The 25210-nt window shown below is 45.3% G+C and overlaps 1 long non-coding RNA gene across 2 annotated transcripts; it reads left to right on the top strand.

Moving 5' to 3' along the window:
- Positions 1–360: 360 nt before the first annotated feature.
- On the top strand, positions 361–25210 carry LOC125522653. Of its 2 annotated transcripts, XR_007289873.1 has the most exons (5): positions 361–442; positions 552–830; positions 23694–23793; positions 24138–24218; positions 24988–25210. It is a non-coding gene; the product is annotated as an uncharacterized LOC125522653 (long non-coding RNA). The 2 variants fall into 2 exon arrangements; XR_007289872.1 differs by lacking the exons at positions 361–442; positions 552–830 and having other exon boundaries at positions 23638–23793; positions 24988–25057.

Raw genomic sequence — 25210 nt, 5'->3', positions numbered from 1 at the left:
TATGGCACTAGGCTTACCCTGGTGCACCAGGATTATGAGTGAGCGTAGGACTTAGCGAAAATAGACGCGCGAAGACCTCATTTTGGCCCAAATCGACCCGCCCACTATCTCTTCCCCGCGCCTCCCCTGTCTCCCCCACGCGCCGCTCCTCTCCTCGCGCCGCCGCCCACCCTCCATCCACCGGCCGCCTCGCCGTCACCCCGCCCGGCGCCGCCCTCTCCTCGGCGCACAGACCCCCGCCTCCTCTCCATCCCCGAGCATGGGGAGCCCCGAGCCGGCCCTCCCATCGGCGCCGCCGCCCCTCCCCGTTCGCTAGGGTTCAGGCCGTCCGGCCATCTCCACGCCCCCCTCGCCCCCACCCCCCGCCCCTCCCCGAGCATGGGGAGCCCCGAGCTGGCCCTCCCATCGGCGCCGCCGCCTCTCCCCGTTCGATAGGGTTGAGGTCGTCCGGCCATCTCGGCTGCCCCACCCTTCCTCCGCCTGCAGGTCCCCCCCCCTCTCTCCCTCTCTCTCTCTCTCTCTCTCTGACAACACCTTTCTCTGTTGACCAGGGCCCGGCTCCTCAGGCGGCAAGGTGCTCCGGCGTGCCCCTGCTGATCTCCTGCTCGTGGAACAACTGCATCAGCAGGAACACATGCTGCATCTGATTTTGGTTTCCCTCCCTCCCACAATTGCATCTTCAGAACACCTGCATCACACACATACACACATTGCTCAGGGTTCATAAAAGGGGAACACCGCACCCCGCACACACCGCCGACCGAATTCCCACCGTACTGCCTGGGCAGCGCTGTCGCCGTCGTGCGTGGGGAAACCAGCACTGTACCAAGGTCAAGTGCATCGAGCTCGTCCATTGTGGTTTAGACCAGCTTTTGCCTTTCCTTGAATTCTCTTGTTCATATTTATGCATGTTTCCTGATTCCCCTTTTCTCATCTGTGATGTGATGCTCATACGAAAAGGAAGAGTAAGAAGAAATCTATGAAAGATGGTAAATTGGCAATAGAAGAGCATGTAGGTGTAGAAGCTGGTTGATGCTGACACTTGGACTCTTATCTCAGAGTAAATTAGCTTCAGATATCAGAATAGTACACTGGTTTAGAAATCAGAATAACTACTATCTGGGTGCAACTTGCTGGCAGGGCAGTTAAATTAGATATCTTATTTTTCATTGTATCTTGCTTATTACTTTTACAAATTAGCGTTCAAGACAATCTTCTGTTGTTGCATTCCAGCAAGTTAGCTTACAGCCGAAGATAGTTTATCCAATCCAAATGATGTAGGTCGAACAAAACTTATGGCTGGGGTTAAAATATTTGTGGTGATCAGCATCTTCCTCTCGCTTCGCTGTTAAGATGTCGACGCGGCGCTACGCAACGGGAGATTTATACTACTACCATGTTTTTTATGTTGGGTCTGAGAAACTAGAGAATTCATGCCTCTTTGCCATGCCAAGAGTATTCTATGGATTTCTTATGAATATTACAAGTTCTAGAGTGGTTGGGCTTCTTTAGAACCGTTCGTTGATGTCGATCTAACGACAGACAAATACAAAGTACTGGGTAGTACTCCGATGAAAGTACGCGAAAGTACTAAAACGAGTGGGGCCGGTACTCGTGACAAGGTGGGGACGCGTTTTAATCTAGGGGAAGTTTAGTCCTAGGAAAATTTGCACGCGCTGCCCCTCTCGTCGAATGCATAACCGCCGCCATGGTGCTACACATTCCACAATTACTCATCGGCGGCCATCTCCTCCCTCTCCTCCAAGTCCACCGCAGTCATCTCCTCCTTCTTGCCGCTGCAACTTCGCTCCACTCAGGCAACCCACCCACCCCCTCTTCCACGGCAGATCGAGCTGATGGCCGGCGGCGAGAACACCGACTTCGTGCAGATCGCCGGCGGCGACCAGGTCAAGTTGGCCAGGTTGAGGGAGATCCGTTCTTGGTTTGACAACACAAGGAAGATGAGCTGGACGGCAATGGCCACTCTCAAGAATTTGACGAAGAAGGAGAGGGCAAAGCTTTTCCCCCGCCCGCGCAACCGATTCAGAAGATCGAGATCCTCCTCTGGGCGATGGAGCAGGCCAATTCGTCCAGCGAGTGGACCAGGCGGAGGTGGTGGGCGTTCAGATCCAGGGTAGAGCATCCACTGGATCAGGAACCCACCGTGCACGAGGTGCCGTTGCAGATTGTGCAGCCTCCAACCGAGTCACCGGGACTCCGAAGCGCAAGATGAGGAGGACAGTGGTCGCGACCTCGCTTCCCCGCCGTTCTCCACGCTTCCCTCGCCGCTCTCCTCGTATGAACGGCGGCGGTAGCTATGTTCAGAGTAAGCTTCCCCACTCCTCATCTTCCTACTGCTTGTGCTTACATCGTGGTGATACTGATCGTAATAGCTCAGAGAGGGAATGCTAGATGGCATTTTAATCTCAATGAATTGCATCAACATTTGAGTACATGGATTTGGAGGATGGATTATGATGTATGTGAACCCTAGGCATCATATGAACCCTAGGAAAAATTAGTAATGTTCTAGTGGTAGACACTGAAATTTCGGTACACACCGGTAGGCACTGAAATATTTCGGAACTGCCCTAGGCAAAATTTGTAATGTTGTAATGGTGGACACCGGTACACACCGGTAGGCACTGAAATATTTCGGTACTGCCCTAGGAAAAATTAGTAATGTTGTAGTGGTAGACACTGAAATATTTCGGTACACATCTGTAGGCACTGAAATATTTCGTTACTACAATTTCAGTACACACCGATGCACACTGAATTATTTCACTACTGCAGTTTCAATACACACCGGTACACACTGAAATATTTCAGTACTGCAAATTCTATACAAAGTTGGCATTTTGTCATTTATGTGTGAATTAATCCATGCATCATATGGCCTAACTTTGTACATGAGTTTGGGTCAATTTCATGTCTATTTATTGTTAAAATTATTTTCATGCCATGAAACACAAGACAAGTCACTGACCCAAGCTTGCAAAGATGCCATATCAATGTTGCTGATATGAAATATGCATGTTTTCACCAAGTCTTGTGTCTGAATTAAAACTGAGCATTTTTTCTTGATGGTATCCATGGATCTAGAACTCCTATGAATTTGCTCATGTTGGATGTTTTGTTCTCCATCATTTGTACTAGCATTCCGTGCGATTAGATGCCATGACAAGACCCCTGGCATATTTATTTTCTTGCCTCCAACATCACATGTGTGTTTTGCAGGAAAAAACCTGGAGTTCACCAGGCTGGCTGAAGTTGTGAGGCTGGGAGGCTGATGGTGCTGCTACTGGCTGATCCTTCTTCTTTCAGTTTTTGTTCGTCATTTCTCAAGCAGTTGGACCAGGGCTACTTCCCTATGTGCTGTTAATGTATTAAGTAGTTCCTTCGAATTTGTAGTATTAGTTAGTTTGAATGTGTAAGTACTTGAATTTTTAGGAACGAAATGTTGCTATGTATGACCAAGGGTTTCATACCTTAATCTTTGGATAATTAATTATGTGAACTGTTGGATGTGGCGCATAACGAAACGCCTCTACCATTGATACTAGTTCAACATGTCGGTCCAATTAGAGACCAACCACTACCATATAGAACAGTCTCTGTTGCAAAAGGCAGTGCCTAGGAGGCGCTTAGGCATGCCTAGGCGCTAGGCGATGGCCAAACGCCTCGCCTAGGGCATAAATGGTAGTCTAGGCAGTGCATGCAACAAATTGTTTAACCAAGCGAGAAATCATGCCATATGGCACTGAAATGCCAAACATCACATATTCAAATGGTAGTAGCTGGTAGTTAACTTATTTATCTGCCCTAAATTAACATCAGTACACATACAATAACCACAAATACACACTGATAGTAGAATCTATATTACCGCCTAGGCTGCGCCTAGGACGCTTAAGCACCACCTAGGCACTAGGCGAAGGCCAATCGCCTCGCTTACGCCTACCGCTTTTTCCAACATTGAGAACAGTTAGCATTTCATACTACAACCTGGCACGTAGAAAACATCACACAATGGAAGCACATCCCTAAGCACCTTGCATTGTACAAGGTCTTAGAGACAAGACTCTACCATATATAACAGTTACCGTGTCACACTACAGCCTATAAAACATCACACAGTGGAATAATCATAGCTAGTAGAGCATTCGTTACCAGTTAATAATAGTTGCAATCCATCACAAGCAATAGTACCTAGATATGAGTAGATATAGGTACGGTAATACACGACAAGTACTCGCAAACAAGAGCTAACATAACAAGTTCATTTCACATTGATACATGGCCCACCCCAGTTCTAAATGAGGTGGATGGTGATCATCATCCTCAAGTCATGGCGACGGGTGTTCGCAACAGTGAGTAGGATGGCCTGTCCTACCCGAAGATTCTTGGCACAAAGGAACTTCTTCCACCCTGCCCTACTCAAGACAGTGCGACCGTCCGTGTCCACTGCATAGGCACAGCTAGTGATGGAGCCCGTTCTGGTAAGGCGTAGTCCAGCAGCCATGCCTTCTTCGTCCGGGTCGATGCCACAGCTTTCAAGTAACCTCTTAGGTAATTTCTGAAAACAGTTGACATGATATATGATCATGTCACATGCAATTATCAACAAAGCATACACTTCAAGACACATATATCATTGGATTCAACACTGAGCATATATATCATCACATCACTACACTATACGCCAAGCATCAAATTACTACAGTAATTAGGCATATCATTAGATTACTGCGTACACTAAGCATATCATCGCATATTACTACACTACATGCATGTCATAAAATTCTTCACTAAATGAATTCTAAACTAGGCCTCTCATCACAGTACTACAACATGCATATCATATGAACTACTACACTAACTAAGCATGCATATCATGTAATTACCACACTAAGTAACATACCATGATATGCCGGTTAACATTCGTCCTTGTGAGGCGGGTCACGAATGGCTTCCCTAGGTAGTCTTCACGTAGCGGAAGCATGTCCCAGAGGTTGCCGATTTCCTCGTTGCCCAGTCTGAGTCCTTGGGCATACAGGTATTCAACAAGTGGGTTCTCATCATCATCTGAATCGTCATCATCTGAATCAGCACCATCTTCCTCCTCATGAACTTCATCCTCACTATCCGGAATCAAATTTAGATAGATAACAAAAATCTGTTGGAAATATGCCCTAGAGGCAATAATAAATTGGTTATTATTATATTTCCTTGTTCATGATAATCGTTTATTATCCATGCTATAATTGTATTGATAGGAAACTCAGATACATGTGTGGATACATAGACAACACCATGTCCCTAGTAAGCCTCTAGTTGACTAGCTCGTTGATCAATAGATGGTTACGGTTTCCTGACCATGGACATTGGATGTCGTTGATAACGGGATCACATCATTAGGAGAATCATGTGATGGACAAGACCCAATCCTAAGCCTAGCACAAGATCATGTAGTTCGTATGCTAAAGCTTTTCCAATGTCAAGTATCATTTCCTTAGACCATGAGATTGTGCAACTCCCGGATACCGTAGGAGTACTTTGGGTGTGCCAAACGTCACAACGTAACTGGGTGGCTATAAAGGTACACTACGGGTATCTCCGAAAGTGTCTGTTGGGTTGGCACGAATCGAGACTGGGATTTGTCACTCCGTGTAAGCGGAGAGGTATCTCTGGGCCCACTCGGTAGGACATCATCATATGCGCAATGTGACCAAGGAGTTGATCACGGGATGATGTGTTACGGAAGGAGTAAAGAGACTTGCCGGTAACGAGATTGAACTAGGTATTGGATACCGACGATCGAATCTCGGGCAAGTAACATACCGATAGACAAAGGGAATTGTATACGGGATTGATTAAGTCCTTGACGTCGTGGTTCATCCGATGAGAACATCGTGGAACATGTGGGAGCCATCATGGGTATCCAGATCCCGCTGTTGGTTATTGACCGGAGAGTCATCTCGGTCATGTCTGCATGTCTCCCGAACCCGTAGGGTCTACACACTTAAGGTTCGGTGACGCTAGGGTTATAGAGATATTAGTATGCGGTAACCCGAAAGTTGTTCGGAGTCCCGGATGAGATCCCGGACGTCACGAGGAGTTCCGGAATGGTCCGGAGGTAAAGAATTATATATAGGAAGTGCTATTTCGGCCATCGGGACAAGTTTCGGGGTCATCGGTATTGTACCGGGACCACCGGAAGGGTCCCGGGGGCCCACCGGGTGGGGCCACCTGCCCCGGGGGGCCACATGGGATGTAGGGGGTGTGCCTTGGCCTATATGGGCCAAGGGCACCAGCCCCAAGAGGCCCATGCGCCAAGAGAGAAAAAAAGGGGAGAGTCCTACAAGGGGAAGGCACCTCCGAGGTGCCTTGGGGAGGATGGACTCCTCCCCACCCTTGGCCGCACCCTTCCTTGGAGGAAGGGGCAAGGGCTGCGCCTCCCCCTCTCCCTTGGCCCTATATATAGTGGGGAAAAGGAGGAGCAAACCAATCTAAGGCCTGGCGCCTCCCTCTCCCTCCCGTGACACATCTACCTCCTCCCGCAGCGCTTAGCGAAGCCCTGTTGGAATCCCGCTACTTCCACCACGCCGTCGTGCTACTGGATCTCCATCAACCTCTCCCTCCTCCTTGCTGGATCAAGGCATGGGAGACGTCTCCCTTCCGTACGTGTGTTGAACGCGGAGGTGCTGTCCGTTCGGCACTAGGATCATCGGTGATTTGAATAACGACGAGTACGACTCCATCAACCCCGTTCACTTGAACGCTTCCGCTTAGCGATCTACAAGGGTATGTAGATGCACTCTCCTTCCCCTCGTTGCTAGTCTCTCCATAGATAGATCTTGGTGACACGTAGGAAAATTTTGAATTTATGCTACGTTCCCCAACAAAATCCTGGGCCTATCTCTTCGGAACGAGAAGCTGATCAATTCACCCCCACTAAGACGCATGCGGGCTATGAAACGATCCCAATCATCTCCTCCTATCTGGGTTATCTTTCGCCCCTTCTCGACCTGCATAGTGTATGGGCCCCCAAGAGCGTCGAAGGTCACGGTGTCTGCGATGAGCTCATTGAATGCCAATCTCACATTGCATGGTACGATCTGTGTAAGATAAAAACAAATAACAGACACAATACATTAGTGGAAATAGCAAAAAAACAAAAAGAATGTACTGTCAGAAGGTTCATATAAACTGTTACCGCTGCAAAAACAAAAGAAGGCTGGAAGTAGATGCCGAATAGCGTAGCAGAAGAAAGGCTGGTCCGGCACCGTGAGTTGCAGCGTCCACATTGTGCTTCCTCCATTCTACACAGAACATGTTGAACTCTAAGTTGAATTGTACATAGTACAATACAAAGATCATACATATAATAAATCATAGTGATAACCTATACTGGCAATGGCCAATCAATCTATTTTATATCATCTACGTAATAAAGCAATGCCAATGACAATGGCAATGCCCGTCTCATCTAAACCTGGGAATAGTTCGGCATCCAAACTAAAACCAGTCCAATCCACGGCACACATCAAAACCAAACCAATCCAGATATTTTCATTTAGAATCTAGACGAAACTGAACTATACACGCTCATCATCCAACCCAGTCCAAACCGTTTTCAACTTTTGGATTGAATCCAAAGGTTCAAACCATGGACAAAGCCATATGCGAGGGCACGTCATGAATCTAGATCAGACATGGCGTCAAAGCTCGAGAGAGCCAACGAGCTCCGGCCGGCAATAGCGGCTCTTGGATTTGAAGCAGCAGTAGGTGGTAGTGGCGGCTCAAACTAATTGATTGATTTGGTCTCAAACCATAGAAACCAAATCAAGATCCAATCCAAAAACTAAGTTTCAGTCCATACCAATCGGCTCAGATTCGCCTCCGTAGGGAGATGCGGTTGGGGAAGGGAAGAAGAGGGGAGATCTCACGTACTTGCCGGAGTTGGCGGCGGCCGCGCACCGGCAGCGAAGAGAGGGGTCGTCGGGAGATGGCTGCAGCGGCGGTGCTGGTCGAGAAGGGGAGACATAAAGATGTGGAGTGGTCGAGATGGGGAGAAAGAAAAATGTGGTACATGTGGTGGCTCGATTGTGTGGATGACAAGGGGACCCACTTGTGAGACCGATAGCAATTGATGGCAAACCGCAGGAGGTGCACGACCGCGTGCATGACCGCCATGTCCCCACGTGGAATGGGGACGGCCGGGTGGGTGTGTCAAGTCAAATCGGCACTCGCGGCTTCTCGGTAACTCCAAGAGGCAGGAGCAGTGCATTTCTTCCCCAAATCGTGTAGAAAACCCTCGTCCTCTCCCCACCCTCTCTTCCTTCCTCACCACCTCACCACCCTCTCCTCCTTCCTCACCACCCTCCTCCCTTCCTATGCCTCCCTCCTCCTGTCTTCGACTGACGATGAAGCGCGGACGTGAAGATGCGGCGGACGAGCCGGAGGCAACCATCGGAGCAGCGCAATCTGCTGCCGTGGCTGTAGCCGTAGGTGGAGCGGCAGAGTCCGCCATAGCGGCGGAAGCTGTTGGTGCAGCGACCATTGTGCCTGCTCCCGCTGCCATCGCAGCCGTCGAGGCACCCGTCGGCGAGCACAAGGTCGGGGAAGATCTGGAGGAGGAGGAGATGAGAAGGCGTAAGCGCAAGGTGCATGACAAAATCGAAGAGCTCTTCGAGGAGAACGCCATAAAGGAGTTCAACGTAGATTGCAGGAAGGGCAGCGACTTCGACGAGGATGCCATCGACGAGCTATATAAGGTAGTACTCTGTTTTTTCCTCTGTTTTTTCATGACATTGGGGTTTTTCTTGTAAACTAGATGAGCATCAATTTCACTTGGGCGTGCTAGTTCTACGTATGTAGGATTGTAAGGATCTAGCATAGATCTTCATGTTGGATGTGGATTTTTAAATCTGATTCACATTATGATTCCAGCAGATACTCTGGGTTTTTTTCAAGGCATTGGGGTTTGTCTTGTTAATTAGATGAGCATAAGTTTCACAAGGGATACATTAATTAAAGAAGTGGGGTAATGAACCCAAATACAAGAAAATGTTCATGGCAGGGATACATTAATGAAAAAAGTGGGTTAAACAATGGATATATGGAAGGATTCTCCATTGGCTTCCCAAGGACAGTGACAAAATGCTGCAGTTCCTGATTCATTTTAGTTTATGTAGATGAATTAATTTGCACACATGTTCATAGATGATTAGTTTGCACACATGTTCATAGATGATCCATTTGCAAATTCTATACAGATTTCCATTTTGCAAAGGAAGTGATCGCTCCCTTAATAATTATGGGCTGACAGTATATATCCACTGGATACCAAAAAATCAAAACATTTCATCTAGCCAATTTTCCACAGTATGTTATCTAGATGATCACAGCCACATCTCTCATCAATATGAGCAGTGAGACACCCCATAGCTCCTTTACCAATTTCCTTCTGAAACTTATCAGGGTCTAACAATGTTGGAGAAGCAGTATTGCTGCTGTCAGAAAGAATAATGGTTTCTTCATTCCAGTAGATAGAACAAACCCCCTTGTGTGAAACATGGAGGAGTATAATGAAGCCATTTTTCTGATTCCAATAAGAATTACACCTGTAACAAGTATCAAATATCATTAAACCAAGCCACTTCATGAAGTCTTTCATGTGTTAATTATGTACTACTTGTGCACTAATCTATAAATGCAACTATTCCACTGTCCATATTTATGCATGTCAATTTCTTTGGCTCAATTATGTATGTGCACATACGCCTTGTTTCTAGCAAATAGATAGTTGCCATGTTACACATGTGTACTTTCAAAACATTGTAATTAAACTCAATGTACCATAATAGATTAGCTGAGTTCTTCTATGTGTACTAATTCACTAATTCACAGGAGGATGACGACGACGTGGACTACAGCATGGACAGCAGGCACAGCAAGAGCCGGTACACCCTGAGGCATCTGATTGCTGGGAAGATCAAGTACCGTTTCTTTGGCAAGATTGGGTGCCCTTTCTGTTGCAAGGTGATCGGTGGCGGCATAGATGGCATGATCCAGCATGCCTTCAGCACTGGCAATGGACATGGTAAGAAGCATAAAGCCAGTACTCTGGCTAAACATGCTGCCTACGCACGCTTCCTCGAGATTGTCAAAGTCAATGAGCCCTACAACATGCATTGAAGAAGGGAGAGAAGTGATGTGCTGCTAGAGTGCTGCTGCTGCCCCAGGACCGCCGTGTCCTGTTATGTTATCTATGTTTGTTTGTTGTTGGAGTCTAAAACTGATGTCCTATGGTGTGTCTGAACCTATGCTGAGCGGTGGTTGATCTGCCGTTTATGTTAAGAGTTTGCTGCTACTCTGGTTTAGTGTTCCTAGTTGTTAATACTATTTTGGTGATGCATGTTTAAGCCTTGTACAATGCTAGATGCTTAGGGTGGTGCTTAGAAAAATAAACAGGGTATTTCTGAAGCATCGGTGCCTATTTCTATAGGAGAGACGCCTAGTTATGCGTCTACCCTGTACAAATAAGCACATGTTCTTAAGAAAAGCCTGGTTTATTTCTATAAGCAACTCCCCTAAGCACCTTGCATTGTACAAGGCCTTAGCAACTCAAGTATCGTACGGTGGTCTATGTTATGGTTGCTGTGTTATTCTGCCGTACGGTGATGCATGCTAGGAACTCCAATAATATGACTATGGTAGTTATAGCTTGGCATGACTATGTTTAGTGTATAACTCAGCATGTTCCTGCCATATCTATGAGCAGTTACAACTGAACTATGCATTAATTTTTGACAAAATTAAAGCATGCAAATGATTGCCGATTCCACCTATTGCCAAATCAAGCTTTGTACTGATGATGCATTAGATATTGCAATAAGTAGAGGATGCTCATGATTACCAAAAGTACCTATTTCCACTTTCTGATAAGAACTAAACGTGTATCAAATGATGCTAAAAGTAGAGCATGAGCATGAGAATGTATCACTGCATTAGATATTGCAATAAGTAGAGGATGCTCATGATTGCCAAAAGTACCTATTTCCACTTTCTGATAAGAACTAAACGTGTATCAAATGATGCTAAAAGTAGAGCATGAGCATGAGAATGTATCAATGCATTATATATTGTAATAAGTAGAGGATGCTCATGATTGCCAAAAGTACCTATTTCCACTTTATGATAAGAACAAAACGTGTATCAAATGATGCTAGAAGTAGAGCATGAGCATGAGCATGTATCAATTGATGCTACCTATTTGTGTTTGAATGGGCTCAATAAAGCTGGTGCTGGTTTATGCTCTCTGCGTGACCGTGATGTTAACGAAGACACTTGGTTGGCTATGGTCTTGTTGTCAAATTTAAGTTTCAGTTCTTTAAGACTCTTTGTTTTTGCTGCTTGCTCGGGATCGACTACATTTCTCGGGCGTCCACGTGCTCTCTTCCTTTTGGGGGAGTTGGGTGCACCGGTATCCTTCTGGGAGTTGGATGTGTCAGGTTCGTTGGAACCATCAGGATTGTTGACTAATTGTACGTCCTCTTCTGAAGCATCAGGTAGAACTGCTTGCTGGGCATCGTACACCTCCTTCTGTATAAGAGAGAGTGTTGCGTTAGTTCTAATCATGAGACTTATGAAATAAATGATATATTCTTCATGTAGCGCTAACCGTTATGGGGAACTTATATGATTCGAGACGAAGCGCATTGCAATTTGAATGCAGTAAGGCTGTACATATTTTCCACCTGAAAATATCTATCCTTGCCTATATTGGATAACCGACACTGACGTCAGCATAGCTTTCAAGCTAAACAAAGTACAAATTTAAATTAGGCATTCAATTACCTGGTTCAAAATATCGGTCATTTCATCCCCGTTCCATGACAACATGTACTGCAGTGTCCAAACCACACAGGAAGTCTTGCGATGTTTAGTTAAAGATCAGTTATCTTATTCGTGTATGCAAATAATAATTTATGAGGCCATGCGTACCCATCGGTCTGTTGTTGTATGTTCTCATAGCATTTTTTGGTCCATTAGGCAAAATTGATGTTATTAGCTGGTGATATCAACCCTTTCTTGACAGCTTCGTTAATGCAGAACTGAATCGAGTCCACCTAGGGTACGACGAGTTATACATAGGGTTACGATACTTTGGGAGCTCATGTTCCATGCGGATCAAAAGATGCAGCAAGAGAACACTTACAAGAGAATCTTCCTTGGTCTTGTCGCAATGATAATTCATGGAGTTCAGAGTCTGAATTTCTTTTTTGTCAAAATTAAACATCATTAGCATCCAATGGTTTTGGTGTACATTGAGTGGGACATGCACCTGCAGTAAAATTTGGGTTGGGTTGAGAACCGAAATTTTTCGTGTACAGTGTGTACGTAAACTATGAAAGTGTGGAAAACGTGTACCTTTCGGCGCCCTACAAATTTTCCTGCTACACGAGCTAACCATGAGGCTGCACGTCCAACAGGAACCACCCCTTCATTTCTAACAGCTTTTCGGTTTCTTGAGGGGATATGATTGAGGTAGTATCATTCTCAATTTGGCTAATGCGAGCATATGCCATAATAACCTGCCAAATTTTTAATCATACAATAATAAGACAGTTGTTGCAGTAATGATGTAGAATAGAGTATAATGGGCTTACATCACCATAAATGTATTTTTCGTCCAAATTTCGCTTCAGATTTTCTGTTGTGAGGGAAATGTCTTCGATTCTAGCTATTTCAACAGGGTCGTATGTTCCGCGGATGTAAACGGCTGTCTCTATGTCCTCAACCGTGAACTTGTAATCATTACCAAAGACAGGCTTCATCGGAGTTAATTGTGGTTCCTCATTGTTTTCCGTCACATGTCTTGCACTTGGTGTACTCGAAGTCCCTGTCGTGAATTGGCTAGCCCTAGGAGTTCCTGTCAGGCATGAATTGCACACATTGACTTGATCCTACAATGAAGAAAGGTAGTTCATCATTAGTTATTTACTTTTAGATATTGACGTGTTGGGCCATATTGATCACCTGCATGCCTCCTTTCTGTGACACTGATTGTCGGTTGCTTGTAAATTCGTATTTTAATTCCTGTAACAATGCAAACAATAATGAACATGAAGGAAAATATTCATAAAAAAATACAAAATGCACAGTATGACATACATGGAGTTCCCTCCATAAGTCTTTAATTTCGTCCTCGGCCTTCGACAACCTAGGATTAGTGTCAGTTTTAGTCTTCATGTCGATCAAGTCTTCACCTAGAGTCTGGTATTTGACATCAAATCTGTGCTCAATTTCCATTAACTTCCTGCCTACCTTCTTTTCATGATCAGTAATGCGTGCATTCATGACTTCAACTACCATTTCAATCTGTGTAAACAAAATAAAACCTCGTTGATAACAATAGCTAAATGAATGAGGTTCCATGACACCTATTTGTGATATTGCAAAAACAAATAGTCCTTGGAGTATATACTTGCTGGCTACTAAATTGCTGTCCTTGTGATGGTGCTCGATACGAATCATGTTGATGCACATGTTCATCTTTTTTTCTTGGAAAATTATTAGAATTCTCGGACGGTCGTTGAGGAGCACAAATTTCCATGACAGCCTATTTTTATAAAATATAATGAACCATTTGTACCAAATAAAAAATCAGATATAGAAAGTTCAATTGTAGATAGGTACCAGCCCGTTATGAAGACCTCCTTTCTCGTAAGCATCGCTTCTTAAAGTAGCCATCATTTCGTCCCATCGTGCGATCAATGGAGGGGGTCTAGAAGCATACATTAATCGGCCACTACGCACGTGCTCCCAGTACCAATACTACACAATAAATTAGTTCATCACCATAGAGATATGCAACAGAACAATAATTAAAGGACATTAAGTAGTGATCTATCACTAACCTGGAGCAGAATTAGATTTCCTTGTAGATTTACGTGATCTCGATTTCTAAACTTGTGAACGGACTTGAAGAAGTGATTAAGTGTGAAACATCCCCAGCTAAATTTCCGAAGGTCTTCAAGATCTGTAACAAGGTTGAGAAATTTCGAGTTCATATAATGTTGTGCTGTTGGTGCTAGAACAGTACCAATTGCGTACAGAATGAACCGTCTCAGGAAATCGCCGTCTGGGGCTTTGGAAGCTCGGATCGCCGTTTCAAGGTCAAAAATCAAAATTTGCCCATTGTTTACATAGGTGGTAAACAATTCTGTGTCGGTTTGCATTTCCATATGTGGCTCTATATCCTCCCCTTCTATCGGAATGCCAAATATACCTTGCACGTCCTCTTCTATTATAGGAATTGGCGTTTTACCGATGGTAATGGATTGCGTGTCCATATCTATGCTCTTGGCTAGTCTAACCAACATTATGCATCATAGAGTCACTTCATGCATCTGGGTTAGACCGCCAAGACTGGTTTCTGATATGATGCACTTTTTGTGGTCTTGTGACAACAGTTTCATGGTTTTTCCGAACCTTGTCTGTGAGCATACTAACTTCATATGACCATGCTTTTCGGCGAGTTCCTGTTACATGCCATTAAATTATAGTGAGTACACATGAATTATGTGTACGAAACGATTGTACACAAACAGTCAATTACTTACCGCATCGGTAATTTCGGAGATGGGCTTTTCTCCATTATGAAGGTTCGTATCTGAAACTGACATTGCTGGCTCTTATGCAATGATAAAATCCAGCTCAATTAATCTGAACAAAATTGGAAAATGTATAACAAAATTAGCAGAGAATTAATTTTCACAAAATTAACTAGGTCATTTAACATATGATCAACTTATGGGTTTAAGCACAGAACCTATTTGGGTGCAAAACCTATGAGGGTTCAACTACTAAAGGAGCGGCGGACAACGATTATAAAGAGTTACGATCAGGTAATACCTTATCTTGGAGACGGTGCCACCGAGTAGATGGCGGCGGTTAGTGCGTGGGGAAACTATAAGTGCCGGTATAGCGCGGTCGACGGCGCAAAGGAAAAACGGCGCGTTCACGCGAGGAGGAGGCGGCGAGAAGAACACTGACGTCCGAGCCCTCAGATCACGTTGGCGGTGGGCGGCGAGTGGTGGCCGACGACTCCTGTATTCCGTGGGCGACCGGCGTCTCCGATCTGATCTTGCAGCGATCGTGGAGGTGCGGACGGCCCGGGGTTAGAATGCGGAGCTGTAATCGCGGGATTTAGGGAGGGGTGGGCCGCGTGAGTTATGTGAGATTTGGATAAATGATATAAAGAAATAAGAAAATCTTGTCAACTCGTTTAGGGGTTTAGGGTTTAGGGGTTTAGGGTTATTAGGGTTTAGGGGTTTAGGGGTTCAGTGTTTAGGGTTTAGTGGAGGGGGGGGGTTAGGGTTATCAGGGTTTAGGGTTTAGGGTTTAGGGTTTAGTGGGGGGTGGGTGGGTTAGGGTTATCAGGGTTTAGGGTTGAGTGTTGACATGCAAGCCCGGAAATGCGCGTGTTAGAGATCGTACTTGCATGTATATGTACTAATGATCCCAAACTTCCTTAATGGCATCCCATGACCACATAGAGAATGCATGCATAATGGTTTCCATGTGGGGCAAAATTTTGAATGTTTTTATGGTTTAGTGGGGGGGGTTAGGGTTATCAGGGTTTAGGGTTTAAGGGTTCTAGGGTTGACGTAACTATGTTTGTCTTACGGTGGACGTAGCACACACCAGACATTGGTGGAGCATTGGTCTACAACGGATTCCCTCCGGTAGCATCGATCCGGTCCGTTGACTGGATCGGCCGACAAACTTCGTGCCACATAGAGCATGCATCCATCCACTGGACCGAATCGATGTTGGGTTGGTTTCATACAGGTGAGGAACCCAGCTAGTGCTTTCGGGGTGTTGTGATGCTAGGCCGGAAATGCGCGTGTCAGAGATCGTACTTGCGTGTATAATCCCAAACTTTCTTCATGGCATCCCATGACCCCATAGAGAATTCATGCATAATGGTTTCCACGTGGGGCAAAATTTTGAATGTTTTTACTGTTTCGTGTGTGTGTGGGGGGGGGGGGTTAGGGGTTATCATGTTTAGGGTTTTAGCACTACTAGGAAAAGGGCTATAGATGGAATGGACATTAAGGCGCACCGGTCATGTGGTGCGCCACTACTATATTGCAGTGGCGCACCATGTGCTGGTGCGCCATTAGAGTGGAAGACACTAATGGCGCACCTGGCACAAGGTGCGCCACTATTAACAATTTTTTTTTCCAAACATACTAATGGCACATCATGGCGCGGTGCGCCATTACTAGTGCTAAGTAGTAATGGTGCACCGGCCACACAGTGCGCCAATACTGTTGTTTTTTTTATTCTTTTTTTTTGCAAAACTACTAATGGCGCACCGTGGCACAGTGCGTCATTACTAGTTTAAACCAGTAATGGCGCACTATGCCACGGTGCGCCATTAGAATATATAGCTTTTCCATGAATTTTAGCATGACTTTGCTAAAAATAGGACATATGGGGTACTTGCGACTAATGCATGGGCCGGGGTATCTTAGTACTTAGTTAAGTAGGATCAACTGCCCCGCCATTCTTGCTGCATAGGTGGCAATAGAGCCAAGTGATTAGTGCCAAGTGATTAGGCCCAACCTAGGGTGCCTCGGCATCGATAAACCCTAAATGATGAAAACTTAACTTAGCATTTAGGGTGCCTCGGCGTCGACAAACCCTAAATGATGAAACCTTGGCTTCTATAGGGTGCCTCGGTGTCGATGAGAACCTAAATGAAACATAGTGAAACATAGTGAAACAAGCACATGGTCGTGGGTTCGAGTCCCCGCTGGCGCATATTTTTTTGCTCACAATGAAATGGGTTCAGTTGAAGCAAAATTCAGTTAAAATAGCATCTTCAGTTTAAAAAAACTACTAAATGATCACAAAAACTTCTAGACAACATTCTGTATGATCTGACCAAAACTTGAACTAAATGATCACCAAAACTTGAAGGATTTTGCATCACATCACAACCATAAGTGTTCTGCACCAGCATCATAACAATCACATAACTACATAACAAAAGCAAACTTGTTCATCATTACAAAAGCAAACTTGTTCAACATAACAAAAGCAAACTTGTTCATCATTACAAAAGCAAAGTTGTTCAACATAACAAAAGCAAACTTGTTCAACCACATAACTACAAACTGAGACACATAATACAACAAACAACTCAATATCCCCAGTAGTAGGGGTCATCCCAATGATCCTCCGCCTCTTGCCATTGCTTCAAACCTTCTTTGATGGTTTCGATTTTCTTCCATGCCTCGTAGGTGACGTACGCATCTTTCGCTGCGTACTCGATGAGGTTGTTTGGCAGTGGGCTGTCCCCCCATAGTTTGTGGTCCAATTTCTTGTTGATCTTCTGCTTCATTTCCTTGTAGGATGGGTGGATGAGGCTGGCTGCAAACTCAGCCAAAGACTGCCACTTCTTTCCATTGTTTGGAACTCTCCATTTGCGCTGCATGTCGACGTACTTGTCGGGGTTGATCTCCAAACCAGACAACTTCAGCTTCTCCTTGTCACCTCCAATGGAGAAGCCAACAAAGGTGTACAGCTTCTTCTCCTGCAGGAGCGGGCGGAGTTCCTTGGGCCTGCATCAAATTAATCTGGTGCATCAAATTCATCTACTTCAAAAACTTCAGAAACTACTAATTAGACAGAAACTTCAGAACTAGTATTGCATCTACTTCAGAACTTCAGAACTAGTATTGATCTACTTCAAATTTGTTGAAACATACTTGAAGAGAAAACAGAGGGCTCCCTCACCTCCACCTCCTCGGAGCCTTCACCGGCCAGTAACAGAAACGGCTACAGCCGGCGAGCGTCCTACTGGCGGCGGGAGAGGGCAAGGAGGCGAGGCGAGCGCCTCGGGAAGCGAGGGAGCGGCGGGGAAGCGTGGTTGGAGTCGCTGGCGTCCTGGCCCTGCGTCTTGGAGTCACAGCCACCACTTCGTCCTCCTCGTTTCGATTGGGAGCCATCTGGATCCAGGAGACGGAATCCCCATCACCACGCCTGCGGTGGCGCCTGCGGCTGCGCCGCGGCGGTGCCCGCGACTAGATTAGGCGGTAGAGGAGGAGCGGACACCTTCCACTTCTCCCTCTGCTCTGGATCCAAAGACTTCGCCTCCAGCATCGCCCAGAGGAGCACCCCCATCGCCGGCTGGCGCTCGTAGTTGGGGAAGCAGCGGAGGATTTCTTCTCCCCTGGGCTTGTCTCTCACCATTTCCGACACGTCGTTGAGGGCCTTCGCCATCGGGAACCAGACGTCGAGCTCCTGAAGCCTCCCCATCAGCACTTCATCGCCGGCAGCGAGAGCCCACATCTACTGCTCGCGCATCGTCATCAAACCCTAGCTCTGGGAGCGTCGCGTCGCAGCGGTTGTTTTGGATGAGATCTAAGAGGGAGGGAGTGGTGGAGGAAGTGGCGGAGAACCGATGCGTCGGCCTAATAACCTCTCCCCCTCCCCCCACCACCCCCGTCGCCATTACTCACCCGGGAACCGCCATGGGGTCGCCCCACCGGTCAGCGCCGCGATACGTCAAATGGCACGGGAATTCCACCATTCGGCCCATCTTGAACCCAACGTCCTCGGGCCAGCTTCGCGCGTCCACCACCACCCCATCGATGTCGGCGAGCTCCAGGCGGCGCCCTCACCGGCGGATCGAACCTGGTCGGAAGATCAGCAATGCCGTGCCGAGATTTGGCACGTAGTTGCATCGGAATCGCGTATCATGCAAGAGGCGTGCGTCGCACGGGAGCGTGTCGCACGGGAGCTTGTTTTCGGGTAGAAATCATAACATAGTTCAGATAGATAAAGTTCACGTCCGCCACCCGCGCATGCAAACCCACGTCGCCGCCATTCCCATGCATGCATGCCTCAGGCACAGACAACGAGATGGCCCAACGGTCCATCTAGTGACCCAGCGGGTGAGGCTGGCGTGGGACGACCCATCCGAATTAGGCCCAAACGAGCGTCGCGCCGGGCACATCCCAGGGGTGCAGGGAGTTTAGTCCCACCTCGCCGAGCGAGCGGAGCTAGCACCGGTTTATATAGCGGGCTGAGCTTTCCCTCTCGAGTTCCTTTCTAAAGCGGGCAGCACATTGCCTAACCGTAGATATGCCGGGCCCGCATTGCACACCTCAAGGGGGCATTGTAAAATAATTTTTTTCAAAATTTTCTTTCATAGACATGTTTGGCACATGTGGGTCACCATGTACAAGAAAATTTGGGTCATTTGGAGGTGGTGAAAAAATTCACCTTTTTCAAAAAACTGGCTTAAGTTATACCAAATGGTCCCTCGGAATGCGGGCATTTTTTCGACCACCTCCAAATCACCTCAATTTTGGCTCACATGATCTCTTCCACAAACAAAACTAGGTTTCCAAGTTTTTGTATTTTTTGAATTTTTTTGAATTTATAATGCCCTCTAGACTGAATGTTGAAAACATCGGTCTATGCCTCAAGGGGGCATTGTAAAATAATTTTTTAAAAAATTTTCTTTCATAGACATGTTTGGCACATGTGGGTCACCATGTACAAGAAAATTTGGGACCTGCATGCAAGAGTCGGGGACCTGCATGTGAATAGTGATTCATCAAGGCCTGACAGCTGCTGGCACAGCGGCTGCCCCGATTTGCATGCAGCGAAGATGAACGTGCATGGAGGTTTCTCAAAGATTTCCAAGCACACCCCAGTGGGCCCCGCTTATTGAAAAAATACGTAAGTCATTATTGCTCTGTAAATGAAGAATATGCATGACAACCGTAGTAAGGGTGAAGAATCATATTCATCCTACAATGAGGACCAACGCTTGCTAAAATCACCTCGATGAAGGTATTTAAGCAGGTAAAGGAGCTGGTCGAGGGGCGAGGTGGGACTATTTTTAGTTAGACGATAACAACGTGCTAGATCGTACGCGACATGGGCCGTCCGGAGCTGCAACCTCGGATGGGCCGGTGTTTGGGTCGACGTAGGAAAATGGCCTGCCATGCATGCATGGCGTCGGTAGTCTCACCTAAATGATGGACACGCACCGAGCCAGCCATGCAGACCGTGGGATCGCGCGGGAGATCCGTCTGGCGGCCGTGTGTGCGTGCAGAAATACATCACAATAATTATTCTACTCGACAATAACAAGTGCTCCATGCTAGCCCTTATTCCTGTTCAAAATACATCATCATTCTTAAAGTTGGACATCAAATGATACACACAGAAAATGGAAACGAAAGATGTCGAACTAATACAGTAACATGGCAGTACAACCACACTTCACTAAATTACTGTCACGATGAAATAGAATGTAAAGACCACGTCACACAAAGCTGAATGGCATACGACGTTCTCTGGCTCATCGTCGGTTCATGCTGTATGTAGATATCACAGTTCAGCCTCGAGATCCTACACAGAAGAATAAAATAAATCACATGGACATCAATTATGTGTAAAACACATGCAAAAACTAAATATGAACATATTTTGTACCTCTAGCAATTTAGCGCATTTACGTCGATTGTGACCTGGTTTCTTGCAATAGTCACAGATATTCTGTGATCTTGACTTCTTTGTCTTTGCCTGCAGCCTTTTCTTCGGTGCACCTCGTACTGGCACATGCACGGGATCCAGAACCTTATCAACTTTCTCCGAGTGCGGCATCAATGGGCCAAACCTAATGCTGTTATGTTGAGCATTAGTTGACTCCTTGCTGTCAGCTTGTTCAAAACTTGATTGCTTGCCATGATGTTGTGCTTGCAAAAGCATCTTTAGACGGTGATAGTCCTCACCAGAGTGGCATGCCTTGAAACTTGCGGCGTGACTACAATTCCGCAACTCGCGGTACCTCTACAGGCTTACCGAATAGTCATACATCTGGTTTTTTCTGGTAGGTGCATATGCACATTTTGCATTCATAGTCCACCTAGTGGGAACGCAACAACCTGGCAGAATTGTTTGTTTTAAAATCCCCAATATGTAAAAAATGTGAGAACATGGTGTGCCTGCGTATTCCAGCTTACGGCAAGAACAACTCACCCTGTGCAAAAGACCTCCTTGCTATTCAATGCGCACTCCAAACTTTTTATCCATTCTTTCCTGCTTGGACACAACATAAGTGGAATCTTCTGATCCATCTAGTATCTCTCTGATCTGACATTTGCTGACAGCATCTATGCTCCATAAGACCATCTTAAAGACACTAGGTGTGAAAACTTTTGCGGCGTGTTTCTCAAGCGGCGAAGCATTTTCCTCTGTAAATGGAACGGACTGCAAGGCTTCGACGTCATGGCGAGCTTCGTTAATCCGTCGCGACGCAAGGCAACGCTCATAGTGCTCTAGCATTTCAAACAACGACATCTTACCCTCAAGATGCGTATGTAGCACAGAGTTCAAGCTCTCACTCCTCTGATTGCTGCTCAATCCTAGGAAACAACGCCCCTCAAGATATGGAGCACACCACAACTTTCTCATCTGATACATCTGATGCAGCCAAGACTCCTCACTGGTTACTTTATTCCGTTGTAAGAATTGTATCCATTTTATCTCATGCTCTTCAATGCAAGAAGTATCATAAATGAAAGATCTGAATTCCTTCTTTACGTCGTCATCATGCAGATGGCGTACAATGTTCTGCTGAATGTGCCATATACATAGTCTATGGGTTGAGTCTGGCCAGACCACCCTTATTGCTCTCTGCATTGCAAGGTCCCCATCTGTGATCACAGATATCAGATGCTTCTGTGCCATGCAATCAGAAAAGGTCTGCAACATCCACTCGTATGCCTGGCTTGTTTCATGAGAAATTATACCACTGCCAAAAATAACAGTGTTGCGGTGGTGATTCAACCCGACAAACGGCACGAATGGAAGATTGTATTTGTTGGTTCTGTGTGTGCTATCGAAAACAATGACGTCTCCGAAAGCCTCGTAGTCAAGTCGCGACTGACTATCAGCCCAGAACAGTCCCTTCAGATGGCCATGCTCGTCTACCAAGTACTTGAAGAAAAAAATCCACATCTCGCTCTCGCCTCGCCATCATGTGCATGATCACCGTATTAGCATCACCGGCACTGATTGTCTCCTGCTTATTAGCATGGCAGAAATTATAACCGTCCCTCTTTATGCATCCAACCTTATCAAATCCACCGTATTGAAAGCACAAAATATCCATAATACGGTATTTGCGGATCCCACATTTTTCCATGTCCGCTTTCTGCTCATCGCTAATTCATCTGTGCGAACGCAGCAGACAAGAAAGATCCCATGGGGCTAGAGGATGGCTGTGCTCATCGATGAAATCCTTGACAAACCACCGACTGGTTTCCTTCTGTCTCGTAATGACCAATTTAGCATTACACCCAACACGAGTTAAACTTCGTGGCCTCCTCTTTCTATCTTCCATCTTTCTTTTCATGTGCTTCTCTTCGCGAAACCCTTGACGACTACACACAATTTTCCTTAAAATTATGTATTTGTTGGATCCATCCCACTCAACATAGCTTTTCCTCACACTAAAACCTTTTTCAAGAGCATATTTGTTGTAGAATTCATAGCCTTCAGCCTCACTATCAAACATCTTGCTGACAACATTTACATACTCGAACATACTCTCATCACTTGCATATGCCATGTCTTCCTGCATATGACATGTGAGGGAAACCAATCATCAACATCTTTCTGTTTATCAATGTTGCAGGTGTAAAATAGCTCATAGGCAAAGACAAGTGCATGGAAAAGACTTTGCTCGTTTGACATGTGAGGGAAACCAATCATCAACGTCCAACAAGTACTATCTCATCTTCCTTTAAACTATATTTCATGCACTATGCAAACCTAAAGTGATGATTACTTTAATAAACTAAATTAAGTGAACTATGGAACCAGTATCTCATCTTCCTTTAGTATATCTCATCTCAAATGTCAAGTAAGTCACTTTTTTCCGCGGTACCAAAGGAAGTAAGCAATGCCCTCAACATCTTACTTAAACAAACATGATGCGATTAGCTCAAGAGAAACTATGCCACGATGAAGCTTTCCATTCGTTGTTCTAGTCCGTACCCGGATCTTGTGGGGTTGAGGTTGTACTGCATGCACGATGGAGGGGCGCAACGGCCAAGAGAACGAGCAGAACGCCAAGCCGAATTCATACCTTAAGGATGGTACACGCGAAGAGATGGGATCGCCCGCCGCGGTCGCCGCCGATTCAGCCGGCGCAGATCCGGCCTTCTTCTTCTTCGGTGATGGCGTGGGGGGCTGGGGTTGTTTGGGTGAAGGACGAGGACAATGAATTTATTCCTCTCGCCGGGCAGGTCGAGGACGGAGAAGGTCAAGAGCGGCGAGCGGCGACGAATAGATCGGAGGAGGATTCTGAACTGGATCGAGTAGACATGGATCTGGTCCTCAGGTGATCGGTTCAAGAAAAGATATTTCCCCCTGGACCATTATGCCCTTATGGCAATTAACATATTAAATTTAATCAATTAAAATTCTCCGCAAGATCTGACGGCCAATAAAAATCAGACGTGATCAGACATGTAAGTATTGCTAAGTACTCCGAGTACTAACCCAGTCACCGTAAAACAGCTCTATGAATATACTGTATGTAATATGGGATGGCTATTTTGATTAAGAGATCAATTTTTATGCAGGTTTATCTACACTCTTCTCCGCCTGGGAATCATCATGTGCTTGCTGACCTGCTCGGGCCACATCGCCGCTGAAACTGCAAACAGCCCCTGCCTGTCTTGTGTATCCTTGGAAGCGTCTGATACTAGGAGTTGCGTTAGCCTATTTAAGTGTGCTTACATGGCAGCTGCTACTGGTTTAGCAAAATTCCTCAAAGCCTTTTGCGTTGTCACATAAAGACCAAACCTTGCGTGCTTTTTTCCAGATATATCCATTTCAAAAATATAAATGATATTTCAAAAAGAGGGTCATGTCTCTAGCAGTTAAGTTTAGAACTGGAATTGTTGACTCCTAATAATAGTTTGCTGAAACCTTAAGTCCCAGTTATGTTCTTGGAGCTCTGTGACCTTAGATGTACTGTGTCTTGGTGATATGGACTATTTTGCCTTAACCTGCCATGTATGTAGCACGTGATCTTTGTATTCTTGCTTGTGATACTGCAAGCTGCAATCGCCGCCGATGTATTTCTGAATAGCTACTGGGAGGAGGTAAGGAGCACTTCAGCTGCTATATACTTGATATTTCTGTGTGTATTTTAGAACCAAAATAAGGTCTCTTTTGTCGCCAATTTTTTTGCTGGAATGGAAGTCGTCTTAAGAACAAAATGAAATTATGACTGGTCGAACCTGAGAAAGTTTACTTCTAAAATATATCCATATGTCGTCTTAAGAACAAAATGAAATTATGTCTGCTTGAACCTGAGAAAGTTTCCTTCTAAAAATATGCCCATATGTAGTTTGCATAGTATGGCCTTTTCTTTTCACGTAGTATGAGAAATACATGCAGTGCTCTACTTAAGATATTCTCTTCAAAATGACATCTCTAAAATTACTTGATTGCAGATCATTATTCAGACATGTTTGTTGCATATTTTTCCTTTTTATTTTTCACCCTTGCATCGAGTGGCTTATTTATCAGGTCTGTTTTATGTTATTTTCTCTGTTCCAATATAAATATTCATTTTAAAGGTTCGCTTCATGGTGTTCTAATTTGGGATTTCTTGCCCTACTTTAGGCAGTACCTCCATCAAAATTAGAAAGACATTTTAGTAATGTTGTGTTTTTTGGGCCATGCTTGTGGATATACTCACTCCGTTCCTAAATATAAGCCTTTTAGAGATTCCATGCAATTTATAAATTATAATTTCAGTGATGTCTCATCCTTCTCATTTGCTATCCAGTTTTTTCTTAGAGCAATGGTCTTATGATTCTGTTTGTATCTAATGCCATTTTCTATGTTTTTCTTACTTATTTTCAGGACAAATCCCACCAGACTTGGCTCTAATTGAAGTTATCATAAGAGTAAGCAATCAGCACTTGCTGTTCTGTTTTCTGATTCTATTGAGAAAGCTCAAAATTTGCAGTGTAAGATCAAACTTTTGCCCGCAGAATATTGAATGTGCACTAAAAAGTATGTAGATTTACTCATGAGGGCAGAATCCTGTGAATTTCTTTTGAATCGATTGCTCAATTAGGAATAA

The sequence above is a fragment of the Triticum urartu genome, chromosome 7, assembly GCF_003073215.2.
Source record: "Triticum urartu cultivar G1812 chromosome 7, Tu2.1, whole genome shotgun sequence".
NCBI classification, from domain to species: Eukaryota; Viridiplantae; Streptophyta; class Magnoliopsida; order Poales; family Poaceae; genus Triticum; species Triticum urartu.
This window is presented reverse-complemented; position numbering and strand designations above follow the sequence as displayed.